The 14,397-nt window shown below is 35.8% G+C and overlaps 1 pseudogene; it reads left to right on the plus strand.

The window, feature by feature from the left end:
* The first annotated feature begins 806 nt into the window (after window positions 1-806).
* On the plus strand, window positions 807-2,182 carry LOC132488141 (dnaJ homolog subfamily C member 7-like; annotated as a pseudogene).
* Window positions 2,183-14,397: the final 12,215 nt, after the last annotated feature.

Genomic DNA, 14,397 nt, shown 5'->3' on the forward strand with positions numbered 1-14,397 from the left:
AGAACTGTCACCCTTTGACTTGCTTGCAGCATGATGAAAAGACCAGTTTCAGTGCTTGTTTTTACTTGACCCATCTCAGAACTCACTCTCTGTCAACAGCCCTAACCTGTATGGTATTTGCTGAAAAGAATCAGCAGCAATTGTTTAACATAACAGTTGCCTGAGGTAGTGACACCAGTCAGAGGTAAAACTTAGGGCTTTGTCAGGCTCCGCACAATCAGGAAGTGAAGGCTAAGACAGAGAGTTAGACTGCTTGTCAAAACATTAAAGACATGCTCAACAGAGCCTCTCAGCAAAGATTGGTAGACTCACTAGTTCGCGACATTTAAGAAAATCTCTATTTGTTAGCTTACAACTAGGATAACTGAGCACACATCAATTGCCACACATAACAAATAATACACACTTTAAAGAAATAGTCAATAAAATACTAAATAACAATAACAATAAAACAAATAACAATGACAACAAACCCTCCTGGGAGAGAGAATTGGAATTCTAAAGGTGCCACAGCACATTATTCTAAATGCCTAGGTAGTCAATAAAAACTTACAAGATACCCAAAGAAACGGGAAAGTATAACCCATACACAGGCAATGGGAAAAACAAGCAGCCAATAGGAACTGACCCTGAGAATTCTAGTAAGATGTTAAACTTACTAGAATTTAAATCAGCTATCATAAATACATGTAAAGAACTAAAGGAAAACTTATATAAAAATGAGAAATATGTGTCACCAAATAAAGAATATCAGTCAGGAGATAGGAAGTTTAAAAAAGAACCAAGTAGAGGGTTCCGGAGGTAAGATGGCAGCTGCCCCGGAGTGCAATGTGGTAATGGTGGCGATCGAACCAGAGCTGCTATATGATGAGGAAGCAAAGAGATATGTGTCCTAAAAATGCTAGCTATTACAGGAATTGAGCAGCCACCTTGATGATGCTCGGAAAGTTCCGGGAAGCTCTTGGAGATGCATAGGAGTCAGTGAAGGACATCTACGAGAGGACAAATGCCACCTATCTCTAGGGAATGCCATGGCGGCATGTCGTAGTTTCCAGAGAGACCTAGAACTGGGTCAAAAAAAATGCTCAGGCACAAAAGGAGTTCAAGAATGTCAGTGCAGTCATAGAATATGAGAAAATAGCAGAAAAGGATTTTGAGAAGTGGGATTTTCGGAAGGTTGTTTTTTGCATGGACCATGCCCTAGTATATGCCCCTGCCTGCCATCGCTTCAAAATTCTCAAAGCAGAATGTTTAGCAATGCTGGGTCATTATCCAGAAGCACAGTGTGTGGCCAGTGACATTTTACGAATGGATTCCACCAATGCCGATGTTCTGTATGTACGAGGTCTTTGCCTTGATTATGAAGATTGTATTGAGAAGGTGGTTCAGTTTTCTTGTCCAAGCTCTCAGGATGGCTCCTGACCATGAGAAGGCCTGCATCACTTGCAGAAATGCCAAAGCACTTAAAGCAAAGAAAGAAGATGGGGATAAATCATTTAAAGAAGAAAATTACAAGCTAGCATGTAAACTGCACACAGAAGCCCTGGGGATAGACCCCAATAATACAAAAACAAATGCTAAACTCTACTGTCATTGGGGTATGGTTAATTCCAAGCTTAGGAAACTAGATGATGCAACAGAAGACTGCACAAATGCAGTGAAGCTTGATGACACTTATATAAAAGCCTACTTGAGAAGAGGTCAGTGTTACATGGACACAGAACACTATGAAGCAGCAGTATGGGACTATGAAAAAGTATATCAGATGGAGAAAACAAAAGAACACAAACAGCTCCTAAAAATTGCACAGCTGGAACTGAAGAAGAGTAAGAGGAAAGATTACTACAAGATTCTTGGAGTAGACAAGAATGCCTCTGAGGACGAGATCAAGAAAGCTTATTGGATACGGGCCTTGATGCATCATCCAGATCAGCACAGTGGAGCGATTGCTGAAGTTCAGAAGGAGGAGGAGAAAAAGTTCAAGGAAGTCAGAGAAGCTTTTACCATTCTCTCTGATCCCAAGAAAAAGACTCGCTATGACAGTGAACAAGACCTGGATGAAGAGGGCATGAATATGGGTGATTTTGATGCAAACAATATCTTCAAGGCATTCTTTGGCAGTCCTGGGGGTTTCAGCTTTGAAGCATCTGGTGCAGGGAACTTCTTTTTTCAATTTGACTAATGAAAGGAGACCATCCAGAGCCCAGAAAATGCAGACTTGCTCAGTTTAACCTCTAATGTGGACACAGTTCACCTCCTCCCTTCATCATGATCCACGTACTTAGAGCAGTTTCATTCTATCAGTTGGATACCCAGTGTCTGTGTGAGTGGGGTGAAGGAAAGTGAGCCAGTACCGAAGACTGTGGGTAGGGGAGGGAGGTGGGGGGTGGACAGGGCAGCTTGTGAATTTTTGTTTTACTGTTTAACTTTATTAAAACAAAACAAAACAAAACAAAAAAACAAACCAAGTAGAAATTCTACAGTTGGAAAGTAAAATGACTAATATAAAACATGCACTAGAGGGACTCAACAAGGCATTACATTGACAGAAGGAAGAATCAGTTATCACGAATAAAGGTCAATTGAGATTATCCAGTCTGAGAAAGAAAATGAAGAAGGAATAAATAAAAACAACAGGGCCTTTTGTTTCTTATGGGACAGCATCAAGCATACCAACATATGGCTAATGTAGGCCCTGGAAGGACTGGAGAGAGAGAAAGGTGTAGAAAGACTATCTGAAGATGGAATGGTCCTAAACGTCCCAAATTTGACCAAAAATTATTATACTGTAATCGAAGTAGCTCAATAAATTCTATGTAGAATCAACACAAGGAGATCCATGTTTAGAGACATCTTAGTCAAATTGCTGAAAACCAAGATAATGAAAGAATGCAGAATTAACAAGAGAAAAGCAACATATCATCTGCAAGCTATCTTTTAGTAAGATAACATCTGACTTTTCATTAGGGATCAGGAAGGTCAGAAGGCAGTGGGATGGCATGTTTAAAGTGCTAAAATAGAAGATTGTCAACTAAGAATTCTACATCTGGCAAAATTAACCTTGAAAAATGAGGGAGAAATTAAGACATTCTCAAGTAAATAAAATCAGAGAATTCATGGATAGCATGTCTGCTCCACAAGAAATAATAAAACATTTAACTTCAAGCTGAAATAAAAGGATATTAAACAGTAACTTAAATCCACATGAAGAAATAAAGAACACTGGTTGAGGTAAATACATAGGTAAATATAAAAGACAGTGTATTTTCATCTGTAACACTTTTCTAATCCTCTCTGATTTTTAAAAACTGCATAAAGCAATCCTTATAAAACTGTGTTGATATGTTTATAGTGTATACATTTGTAATTTGTATGTCCATACAGTGGAGATGAGGGGAGTAGGAATGGAGCTCATTGGAGCAATCGTTTTGTAATTTAGAAATATGCAGAAATTAAACATGTTCCTAAGTAATGAATGGGCTGAGAAGAATCAGTGGGATTCTTCTTTGTAATTTCCCCTATAATTCAAGGGGAAATTACAAAATACTTTGAACTGAATTAAAATGGTAACACAAAACTTATGAGGCATAGTTAAAGCAGTCATTAGAAGAAAATGTACCGCTGTAAACATTTATATTAAAAAAGAACTTAGATTAATAACTTAACCTTCCACTAGGGAAAAAAGTAGTAAAAGGAAAGAATATTAAAACTAAAACAAGCAGAAGGAAGGAAATAATACAGATTAGTGCAGAAATTAATGAAAAATAAAGAAGAAAAACAATAAGGAAAATCAACAAAATAAAAAGTTGGTTCTTGAAAAGATCAACAGAATTGACAAACCATTACTTAGCCTAACTAAGAAAGAAAGAAAATTCCAATTAGGAATAAAAGAAGGACATCACCTAAGACATATATAGAAAGTAAAATATAAGGGAATATTATGAACTATTATGTGCCATCAAACTCAAAATCTAGAAGAAATGAACAAATTCATAGAAAGATACAAAGTACTAAAGCTGTTTTAAGAAGAAATAGAAGATATAAATAAACCTATAACAAGTAAAGACAGTGAATTAGTAACAAAAATTCTTTCCACTAAGAAAAGCCCACCCACATAGATTCTACCAAATAGTGAATTCTGCCAAATATTTAAAAAAAGAATTAACAACAATCATTCACAAACCTTTCCAAAGAAAATACAGATGAGAAACAATTCCCAACTCATTCTATAAGGCCACTGTTACCCACAGCATATATAAAGATTTAAACACCATAACAAAATGGAATATGCTACAGAAATTCAAGGCTGGTTCAACATACTAAAGTTGATTAATACATTCCATATTATAGAATAAAGGACAACATTCATATAATTAGCTCAAAAGATGCAGAAAAATTTTATAATATTCAACACATTTTCATGATAAAACACATAACAAACCTAGGAGTAGAATGGAATTTGCTTAACCTTATAAAGAGCAGCAATGGAAAATCCACAATTAACTTCATATCTAAGGGTAAAAGACTGCATGCATTCCCTTAAGATCAAAACAAGACACGAATTTCAATCTCATATCTTCTATTCAACACTGTACTGGAGATTCTAGATAGGAAAATTAGACAAGAAAGTGAAATAGAACATCCAGATTGGAAAGGAAGATATAAAACTACCACTATTTGCAGATGATATGATCTTGTGTATAAAATCCTACCAAACTCACCACAAAACTACTGCAGTTGATAAATGAGTTAAACATGATTGCAGGATATGAACAATATAAAAAATTCAATTTCAAAGATAAATTTAAGAAATAATTCCATCCACAAGACCATAAAATAATAAAATACATAGAAATAAATTTTAATAAAGAAGTGCATCACTAATACACTGAAAACTGAAAAATATCACTGAAATAAATTGAAGATGTTCTAAATAAATGGAAAGACATGCCATGTTCACTTAATAGTGTTAAAATGTCATTACTCTTCAAATTGTTCTGAAAAATCAATGTGCTCCCTATCAGCATACCATATGACCTCTTTGCAGAAACTGAAAAATTCCAAAACTCACTTGGAAACTCAGGAGACTGAGAATAGGCAAAACCATCTTGAAAAATAACAAAGTTGGAGGGTTAACACTTCCTGATTTCAAAACTTGCTACAAAAGTACAGTAATCAAATAATGTGGTGCAGACATAGAACAGACATGTAGATGAATGAAATAGAATTGAGTCCAGAAATAAGTCTTTACCCTTATGAGGGATTGATTTCTTGACAAGGGTTCCAAGAAACCTGAATGGGGAAAAGACAATCTTCTCAACAAATGGTGCTGTGACAAGTGGATATCTCCATGCAAAAGAATGAAGTTTGACCATTGCCACCTACCATATACAAAAGTGCACTCTAAATGAAAGGGAGGCATAAATGTAGATGATAAAACTATAAAACTCTGAGAAGTAAACATAGGCAGAGTTCTTCATGACATTGAATTGGATAACAGTTTCTTAGATATGACAGCAAAATTACAAGAAAAAATAGATAAATTGAACTTTATCAAAATTAAAAATGCGCTTCAAAGAGCACCATCAAATAAATGAAAAGCGAATTCAATGATGTTAGAAAATCATGGTGTTAGCAAACCATGTATCTGATAAAGAACTATTTTCTGAATATTTAGAAAACTATTACAACTTAACAATGAAAAGGTTTTTTAAAAACCCAATGAAAACATGGCAAAGGTTCTAAAATGACATTTCCCAAAAGAAGATATAAAAATGGCTAGTAAGTAATGAAAATGCTCAATGTCATTAGTCATTAAGGAAATGTAAATCAAAACCACAATAAAATACCATTTCACACACATTATTATGACCATAATAGAAACGATGGGCAATAACAAGTTTTGGCAAGGATATGAAGAAACTGAAATATCATCCATTGTTGGTGGGAAGGCAAAATTATGAAACTATGTTGGAAATCAGTTTGCCAGTTCCTCAAAAATATTAAACTTAGTTACCATATAACCCAGAAATTCCACTCCTAGGTATACTCCCAAGAGATATGAAAAAATATTCTCACATAACAAATTATACAAAAATATATTAATAGTAAATAATAATTGCTATTAATAATAATGATAAAATTTAAAACATTATTAATAATAGCCCCAAAGTGGAAATAACCCCAATGCCTATCAACTGATGAAAGGATAAGCAAAATGCAGTACATACAGACGATGGAATGTTAGTCATAAAAAGGAATGAAGCTCTGGATATGTGCTACAACTTAGATGAACCTTGAAAATACCATGTTATGTGAAAGAAGCCAGACACAAAAGATCACATATTATGTGATTCCACATACATTCAATGCGGCAAATCCATAGGGACAGAAATTATTATATCAATGGTTGCCAGAGGATGGGGACGGGGGCGGGGGGGGGGGAATGAGGAGTGATTGTTAACGTTTATGGAGTTTATTTTTGGAGTGATGAAAATGTTCTGAAGTTAGATAGGGCTGATCTATATGCAACTTTTTGAATATTCTAAAAAACACTGGAGAGTGCCCTCCCTGGATAAGAATCTGCCTTCCAATGCAAGGGGTGCAGGTTCAATTCTGGGTTGGGGAGCGAAGATCCCGCATGCCTCATGGCCAAAAAACCAAAACATAAAACAGAAGCAACATTGTAACAAATTCAACAAAGACTTTAAAAATGGTCCACATCAAAAAAAAATCTTTAAAAAATGCTGGAGAGTATATATTAAATTAGTAAACTGTATGGTATGGAAGTATATCTTAATAACATGTTATTATAAAATGTGAAGTGAAGCAGACACATTTTGCATTGGAGTGGGATGACTATGCTGTCAGCATTGATCAAGTTAAGACAATCACCAAATCTTTCAGCAACTTCAGGCCATGAAGTCACAACTGAGACCAGACACCTCATTTTTAACCATAGACCCATGCTACCTTGCAGTGCTTTCAAATGCATATTTATGAGAGAGATGTCATAAAGAGCCATACTGTTCTTATCTCCTCAGTATGGAAAACTTCCACATGAGAGTTGAAGGTAAAGTACCCAACATTCTGGGGAAATTGCATAACCATTATGAGCTCAGGGATAGAAGATTATAGTAACTGTTCAGATGGAATGGATATGATACATGCCCAAAGTCCCAGGCTTACATAGACCTCTGATAAAATCTCTGTTGTCAGAGTAAGGAGATGGTCAGAGATTCAAGGTCTCTGCTGTCACACGCTATGAGGTCTGAATCATGGGCTGTGCATCAACAGAAAGCTGCTAAGATTACTCACTAAAGCGGTCCCTACCAAGCTTTTTTTCTCACCAGCCTGATCACCATATCAGTTCATTGCTTTTGATCTTAGAATTGCTGTCTCCATAGCCAGTAAAACAGACAGATATATTGACTCTTGTCTCCACAGTTTGTCTTTTCCATGTTCAAACTAGATCCTGGTATTAATTCTCTATCCTGAATGGCTTACAAGATAAAATAAATGTATCTTTATCAAAGAAATTGGAAGTCAGGCTCACTAAAAAATGTCCTTGTAGTAGAAGTCTTCAATCTTTAGGGTATGAGTATCTTGCTATCTTCAATTACTGAAATTACAAGGTGCAGGTGGTGAAATTGCATCACTGATTCAGATAGCTCATGAAACTCTGCTTTAATATGATGTACAAGTGAGGAATAAACATTGTAGTTATCATTATGACCTCTCCTTCTCTTTTCATTCCCAACACACAGTAGTTTTTGCTAAAGCACATAACGGAGTACATGTAAGCAGAGTATCTTGAACAACTCTGACCAAACTTTTCTGTTTGTTTTTTCTAACTTAAAAAAATTGATATATAGTTGATGTACAATATTACATAAGTTACAGGTGTACAACAGAGTGATTCACAATTTTTAAAGATTGTACTTCATCCATAGTTATTATAAAATACTGTCTATATCCCCTGTGGTATACAATATATTCTTGCAGCTTATTTATTTATACATAGTACTTTGTACCTCTTAAACCCCTACCTCTGCCTTGCCCCTCCCCACTCCCCTCTCCCCACTAGTAACCACTAGTTTATTCTCTATGTCTGTGAGAATGCTTCCTTTTTGTTATATTCACTACTTTGTTGTATTTTTTAGATTATACATATTAGTGATAACATACACCATTTTTCTCTCTTTATCTGACTTATTTCACTTAGCATAATACCCTTCAAATCCATCCAGGTTGCTGCAAATGGGAAAATTTCATTCTTTTTTATGGCTGAGTAGTATTCCATTGTGCATATATAGTGCATCTTCTCTAGCCATTCATCTGTTGAACACTTAGGTTGCTTCCATATCCTGGCAATTGTAAATAATGCTGCTATGAACATTGGGGTGCATGTATCTTTCCAAATTAGTGTTTTCATTTTTTTTTTTTAGATATATACCCTGGAGTGGAATTCCTGGGTCATACAATAGTTATATTTTAGTTTTTTTGAGAAACCGCCATACTATTTTCCATAGTGGCTGCAAGACTTTTCTGTTTTTGAAATGAACAAAGACAACATCTATATGATGGCTAGTCATCACTTAAAATCCTAGGGGGTCAGTCAGTGTTACTACATTGAGTTCATTCTATTCCAGTCCAAAACAGAAGAGATTGACATTTTGGTTATCCTGCACATCTTGCCTATAAGCAAATGAACAATTTCAATTAGGCTCTTCAAAATACAGGAAATAGCCCATGGTCTCTTATTGCTGCTTTCCCAGACCTCTGGGATCTGAACACTTCAGGTCAGAATTACTGGTGAGGTGGAAAAACTCAAAAGCCCTGCATTCTGATTCCAATCACTAGCTTACTTTCTAGCCTGATCATAGCATAAAACATGGGAAAGTCATCCTAAAATTGTGACCAATATCCTTGTGCACAATGCAATCATGAGTCAGGCAGGAACTACAGCATGAATGGCGGTGTCTATTGCCACATGGTGTAAAAAGGGTAGATGCTTTCCCCACCGATTGTTTTTTTTTTTAAATGGAATTCATAGAATCATAGAATCTTGGATGATTTTTTTTTAGATGAATTAGTTTAAATAATGGTCCCAGAAAGGTACATTTCAATTCCTGGAACCTGTGAATGTGACCTTTTTTGGAAAAATAATCTCTGCAGATGTAATTAAGTTAAAGATCCTGGAGATGAGCTCATCCTGGATTATATGGATGAGACCTACATCCAATGACAAGATTCCTTAAAAGAGACACACCAGAAACAGATACAGAGAGAAAAGGACTATGTGAAGATGGAAGCAAAGATTAGATCTTTGAAGCCCCAAGCCAAGGAATATCTGGTACCATCTGAAGTTAAAAGAGACAAGGAAGGAATCTCCTCTAGAACTTTCAGTAGAAATGTGGTCCAGCCAATGCCTTGATTTTAGACTTATGGCCTCCAAAATTTTGAGAGATAAATTTCTTTTGTTTTTAAGCCAACATTTTTTTTGTGTGTGTGGTAATTTGTTACAAAAGCCACAGGATACTAATACACTTGCTTCAACACCTAATAAATAGCTTTTTACACATAGATTTTTTCCAATTCTGTAGTAGTGTCATCAATACTGAGATGAACATTGCACCATCTGGTGACCTAGGGTGACATATTTTCAAAATCTTCTGCTAGGGTATCAGGTCTGTATCCTGGTTTAGGGATGTTTCCTTTTCACAAGTCTATGTGGGTTCACTTATCCAGTAATGAGACTCTTTAAAGCAAAAGTAATAACCATAATCATCTCTCACTTAAACAAAAGAGTATCACTTTTAATCACAATAATACTTGTTAGGGCAACAATCGTACCATGTTGTGTAAAGATTTGGATTCTTCCTGTTAGGCCTAGGACTAGTAACTCAATCTCTCTTGTGCCTCTGTTTACTCATCTATACAATGGGGATATTAACAGAGAATATTAGAGTTTACTGTGTAAACTTCATACTGAGTTCCTTAGCATAGTTCTAGACACTCAAAGCCTTCACTCCTCAGTACCATTATCACAACAGGAATTGAATAACAGAAGAAAAGAAAAGAAATTAGAATAAATCGATCTTAGTTCTTCTGGGACTCTCTTTGCTGGTAGAAAATGACTCAGCCTAGAAGGTAGTTTTAAATAGTGAAAAGAAAGAGATAAAATCCTGTTTATAAGCCAACATTTTTTTGTGGTAATTTATTACAAAAGCCACAGGATACTAATACACTTATTTCAATACCTAATAAATAGATTTTATTAGTTTTAAATAGTAAAAAAGAGATTAATGCTACAAATGTTACCTTACTACAAGAAGAAATATACTCAACCCCTACTACTATTTCACTGTCCCCTGAAAATTACCTCTGGTCCTAATCTGACCACTGCCCTTCAGTTTTTTTTTTTTTTTTTTCTGATTTAATTCTTTTTTTTTTTTTTTCCATTTTTTTTTAATTAGTTTCTGCTTTATAACAAAGTGAATCAGTCATACATATACATCTGTTCCCACATCCCCTCCCTCATGCATCTCCCTCCCTCCCACCCTCCCTATCCCTCCCCTCCAGGCAGTCACAAAGCACCGAGCTGATCTCCCGGTGCTCTGCGGCTGCTTCCCACTATCTATCTAGCCTACGTTTGGTAGTGTATATATGTCCATGCCTCTCTTTCGCTTTGTCACAGCTTATCCTTCCCCCTCCCCATATCCTCAAGTCCATTCTCAAGTAGGTCTGTGTCTTTATTCCCGTTTTACCCCTAGGTTCTTCATGACATTTTTTTTTTCTTATATTCCATATATATGTGTTAGCATACGGTATTTGTCTTTCTCTTTCTGACTTACTTCACTCTGTATGACAGACTCTAGGGCTATCCACCTCATTACAAAAAGCTCAGTTTCGTTTCTTTTTATGGCTGAGTAATATTCCATTGTATATATGTGCCACATCTTCTTTATCCATTCATCCGATGATGGACACTTAGGTTGTTTCCAGCTCCGGGCTATTGTGAATAGAGCTGCAATGAACATTTTGGTACATGACTCTTTTTGAATTATGGTTTTCTCTGGGTATATGCCTAGTAGTGGGATTGCTGGATCATATGGTAGTTCTATTTTTAGTTTTTTAAGGAACCTCCATACTGTTCTCCATAGTGGCTGTACCAATTCACATTCCCACCAGCAGTGCAAGAGTGTTCCCTTTTCTCCACACCCTCTCCAGCATTTATTGTTTCTAGATTTCTTGATGATGGCCATTCTGACTGGTGTGAGATGATATCTCATTGTAGTTTTGATTTGCATTTCTCTAATGATTAATGATGTTGAGCATTTTTTCATGTGTTTGTTGGCAGTCTGTATATCTTCTTTGGAGAAATGCCTATTTAAGTCTTCTGCCCATTTTTGGATTGGGTTGTTTGTTTTTTTGTTATTGAGCTGCATGAGCTGTTTATAAATTTTGGAGATTAATCCTTTGTCAGTTGCTTCATTTGCAAATATTTTCTCCCATTCTGAGGGTTGTCTTTTGGTCTTGTTTATGGTTTCCTTTGCTGTGCAAAAGCTCTGAAGTTTCATTAGGTCCCATGTGTTTATCTTTGTTTTTATTTCCATTTCTCTAGGAGGTGGGTCCAAAAGGATCTTGCTGTGATTTATGTCATAGAGTGTTCTACCTATGTTTTCCTCTAAGAGTTTGATAGTTTCTGGCCTTACATTTAAGTCTTTAATCCATTTTGAGCTTATTTTTGTGTATGGTGTTAGGGAATGATCTAATCTCATACTTTTACATGTCCCTGTCCAGTTTTCCCAGCACCACTTATTGAAGAGGCTGTCCTTTCTCCACTGTACAGTCCTGCCTCCTTTATCAAAGATAAGTTGGCCATATGTGCGTGGGTTTATCTCTGGGCTTTCTATCCTGATCCACTGATCTATCTTTCTGTTTTTATGCCAGTACCACACTGTCTTAATTACTGTAGCTTTGTAGTATAGTCTGAAGTAAGGGAGCCTGATTCCTCCAGCTCCTTTTTTCGTTCTCAAGATTGCTTTGGCTATTCGGGGTCTTTTGTTTTTCCAAACAAATTTTGAAATTTTTTGTTCTAGTTCTGTGAAAAATGCCAGTGGTAGTTTGATAGGGATTGCATTGAATCTGTAGATTGCTTTGGGTAGTAGAGTCATTTTCACAATATTGATTCTTCCAATCCAGGAGCATGGTATCTCTCTCCATCTGTTTGTATCATCTTTAATTTCTTTCATCAGTGTCTTATAATTTTCTGCATACAGGTCTTTTGTCTCCTTAGGTAGGTTTATTCCTAGATATTTTATTCTTTTTGTTGCAATGGTAAATGGGAGTGTTTTCTTGATTTCATTTTCAGATTTTTCATCATTAGTGTACAGGAATGCCAGAGATTTCTGTACATTAATTTTGTAACCTGCTACTTTACCAAATTCATTGATTAGCTCTAGTAGTTTTTCGGTAGCATCTTTAGGATTCTCTATGTATAGTATCATGTCATCTGCAAACAATGACAGCTTTACTTCTTCTTTTCCGATTTGGATTCCTTTTATTTCCTTTTCTTCTCTGATTGCTGTGGCTAAAACTTCCAAAACTAGGTTGAATAAGAGTGGTGAGAGTGGGCAACCTTGTCTTGTTCCTGATCTTAGTGGAAATGGTTTCAGTTTTTCACCATTGAGGACAATGTTGGCTGTGGGTTTGTCATATATGGCCTTTATTATGTTGAGGAAAGTTCCCTCTATGCCTACTTTCTGCAGGGTTTTTATCATAAATGGGTGTTGAATTTTGTCGAAAGCTTTCTCTGCATCTATTGAGATGATCATATGGTTTTTCTCCTTCAACTTGTTAATATGGTGTATCACATTGATTGATTTGCGTATATTGAAGAATCCTTGCATTCCTGGAATAAACCCCACTTGATCATGGTGTATGATCCTTTTAATGTGCTGTTGGATTCTGTTTGCTAGTATTTTGTTGAGGATTTTTGCATCTATGTTCATCAGTGATATTGGCCTGTAGTTTTCTTTCTTTGTGACATCCTTGCCTGGTTTTGGTATCAAGGTGATGGTGGCCTCGTAGAATGAGTTTGGGAGTGTTCCTTCCTCTGAAATTGTTTGGAAGAGTTTGAGAAGGATGGGTGTTAGCTCTTCTCTAAATGTTTGATAGAATTCGCCTGTGAAGCCATCTGGTCCTGGGCTTTTGTTTGATGGAAGATTTTTAATCACAGTTTCAATTTCAGTGCTTGTGATTGGTCTATTCATATTTTCTATTTCTTCCTGAGTCAGTCTTGGCAGGTTGTGCATTTCTAAGAATTTGTCCATTTCTTCCAGGTTGTCCATTTTATTGGCATAGAGTTGCTTGTAGTAATCTCTCATGATCTTTTGTATTTCTGCAGTGTCAGTTGTTACTTCTCCTTTTTCATTTCTAATTCTATTGATTTGAGTCTTCTCCCTTCTTTTCTTGATGAGTCTGGCTAATGGTTTGTCAATTTTGTTTATCTTCTCAAAGAACCAGCTTTTAGTTTGGTTGATCTTTGCTATCGTTTCCTTCATTTCTTTTTCATTTATTTCTGATCTGATCTTTATGATTTCTTTCCTTCTGCTAGCTTTGGGGGTTTTTTGTTCTTCTTTCTCTAATTGCTTTAGGTGCAGGGTCAGGTTGTTTACTCGAAATGTTTCCTGTTTCTTAAGGTGGGATTGTATTGCCATAAACTTCCCTCTTAGAACTGCTTTTGCTGCATCCCATAGGTTTTGGGTTGTCGTGTCTCCATTGTCATTTGTTTCTAGGTATTTTTTAATTTCCTCTCTGATTTCTTCAGTGATCACTTCGTTATTGAGTAGTGTATTGTTTAGCCTCCATGTGTTTGTATTTTTTACAGATCTTTTCCTGTAATTGATGTCTAGTCTCATAGCATTGTGGTCGGAAAAGATACTTGATACAATTTCAATTTTCTTAAATTTACCAAGGCTTGATTTGTGACCCAAGATATGATCTATCCTGGAGAATGTTCCATGAGCACTTGAGAAAAATGTGTGTTCTGTTGTTTTTGGATGAAATGTCCTATAAATATCAACTAAGTCCATCTTGTTTAATGTATCATTTAAAGCTTGTGTTTCCTTATTTATTTTCATTTTGGACGATCTGTCCATTGGTGAAAGTGGGGTGTTAAAGTCCCCTACTATGATTGTGTTACTGTCGATTTCCCCTTTTATGGCTGTTAGTATTTGCCTTATGTATTGAGGTGCTCCTATGTTGGGTGCATAAATATTTACAATTGTTATATCTTCTTCTTGGATCGATCCCTTGATCATTATGTAGTGTCCTTCTTTGTCTCTTCTAATAGTCTTTATTTTAAAGTCTATTTTGTCTGATATAAGAATT

This window comes from Mesoplodon densirostris, chromosome 4, assembly GCF_025265405.1.
Source record: "Mesoplodon densirostris isolate mMesDen1 chromosome 4, mMesDen1 primary haplotype, whole genome shotgun sequence".
Classification (NCBI taxonomy): domain Eukaryota; kingdom Metazoa; phylum Chordata; class Mammalia; order Artiodactyla; family Ziphiidae; genus Mesoplodon; species Mesoplodon densirostris.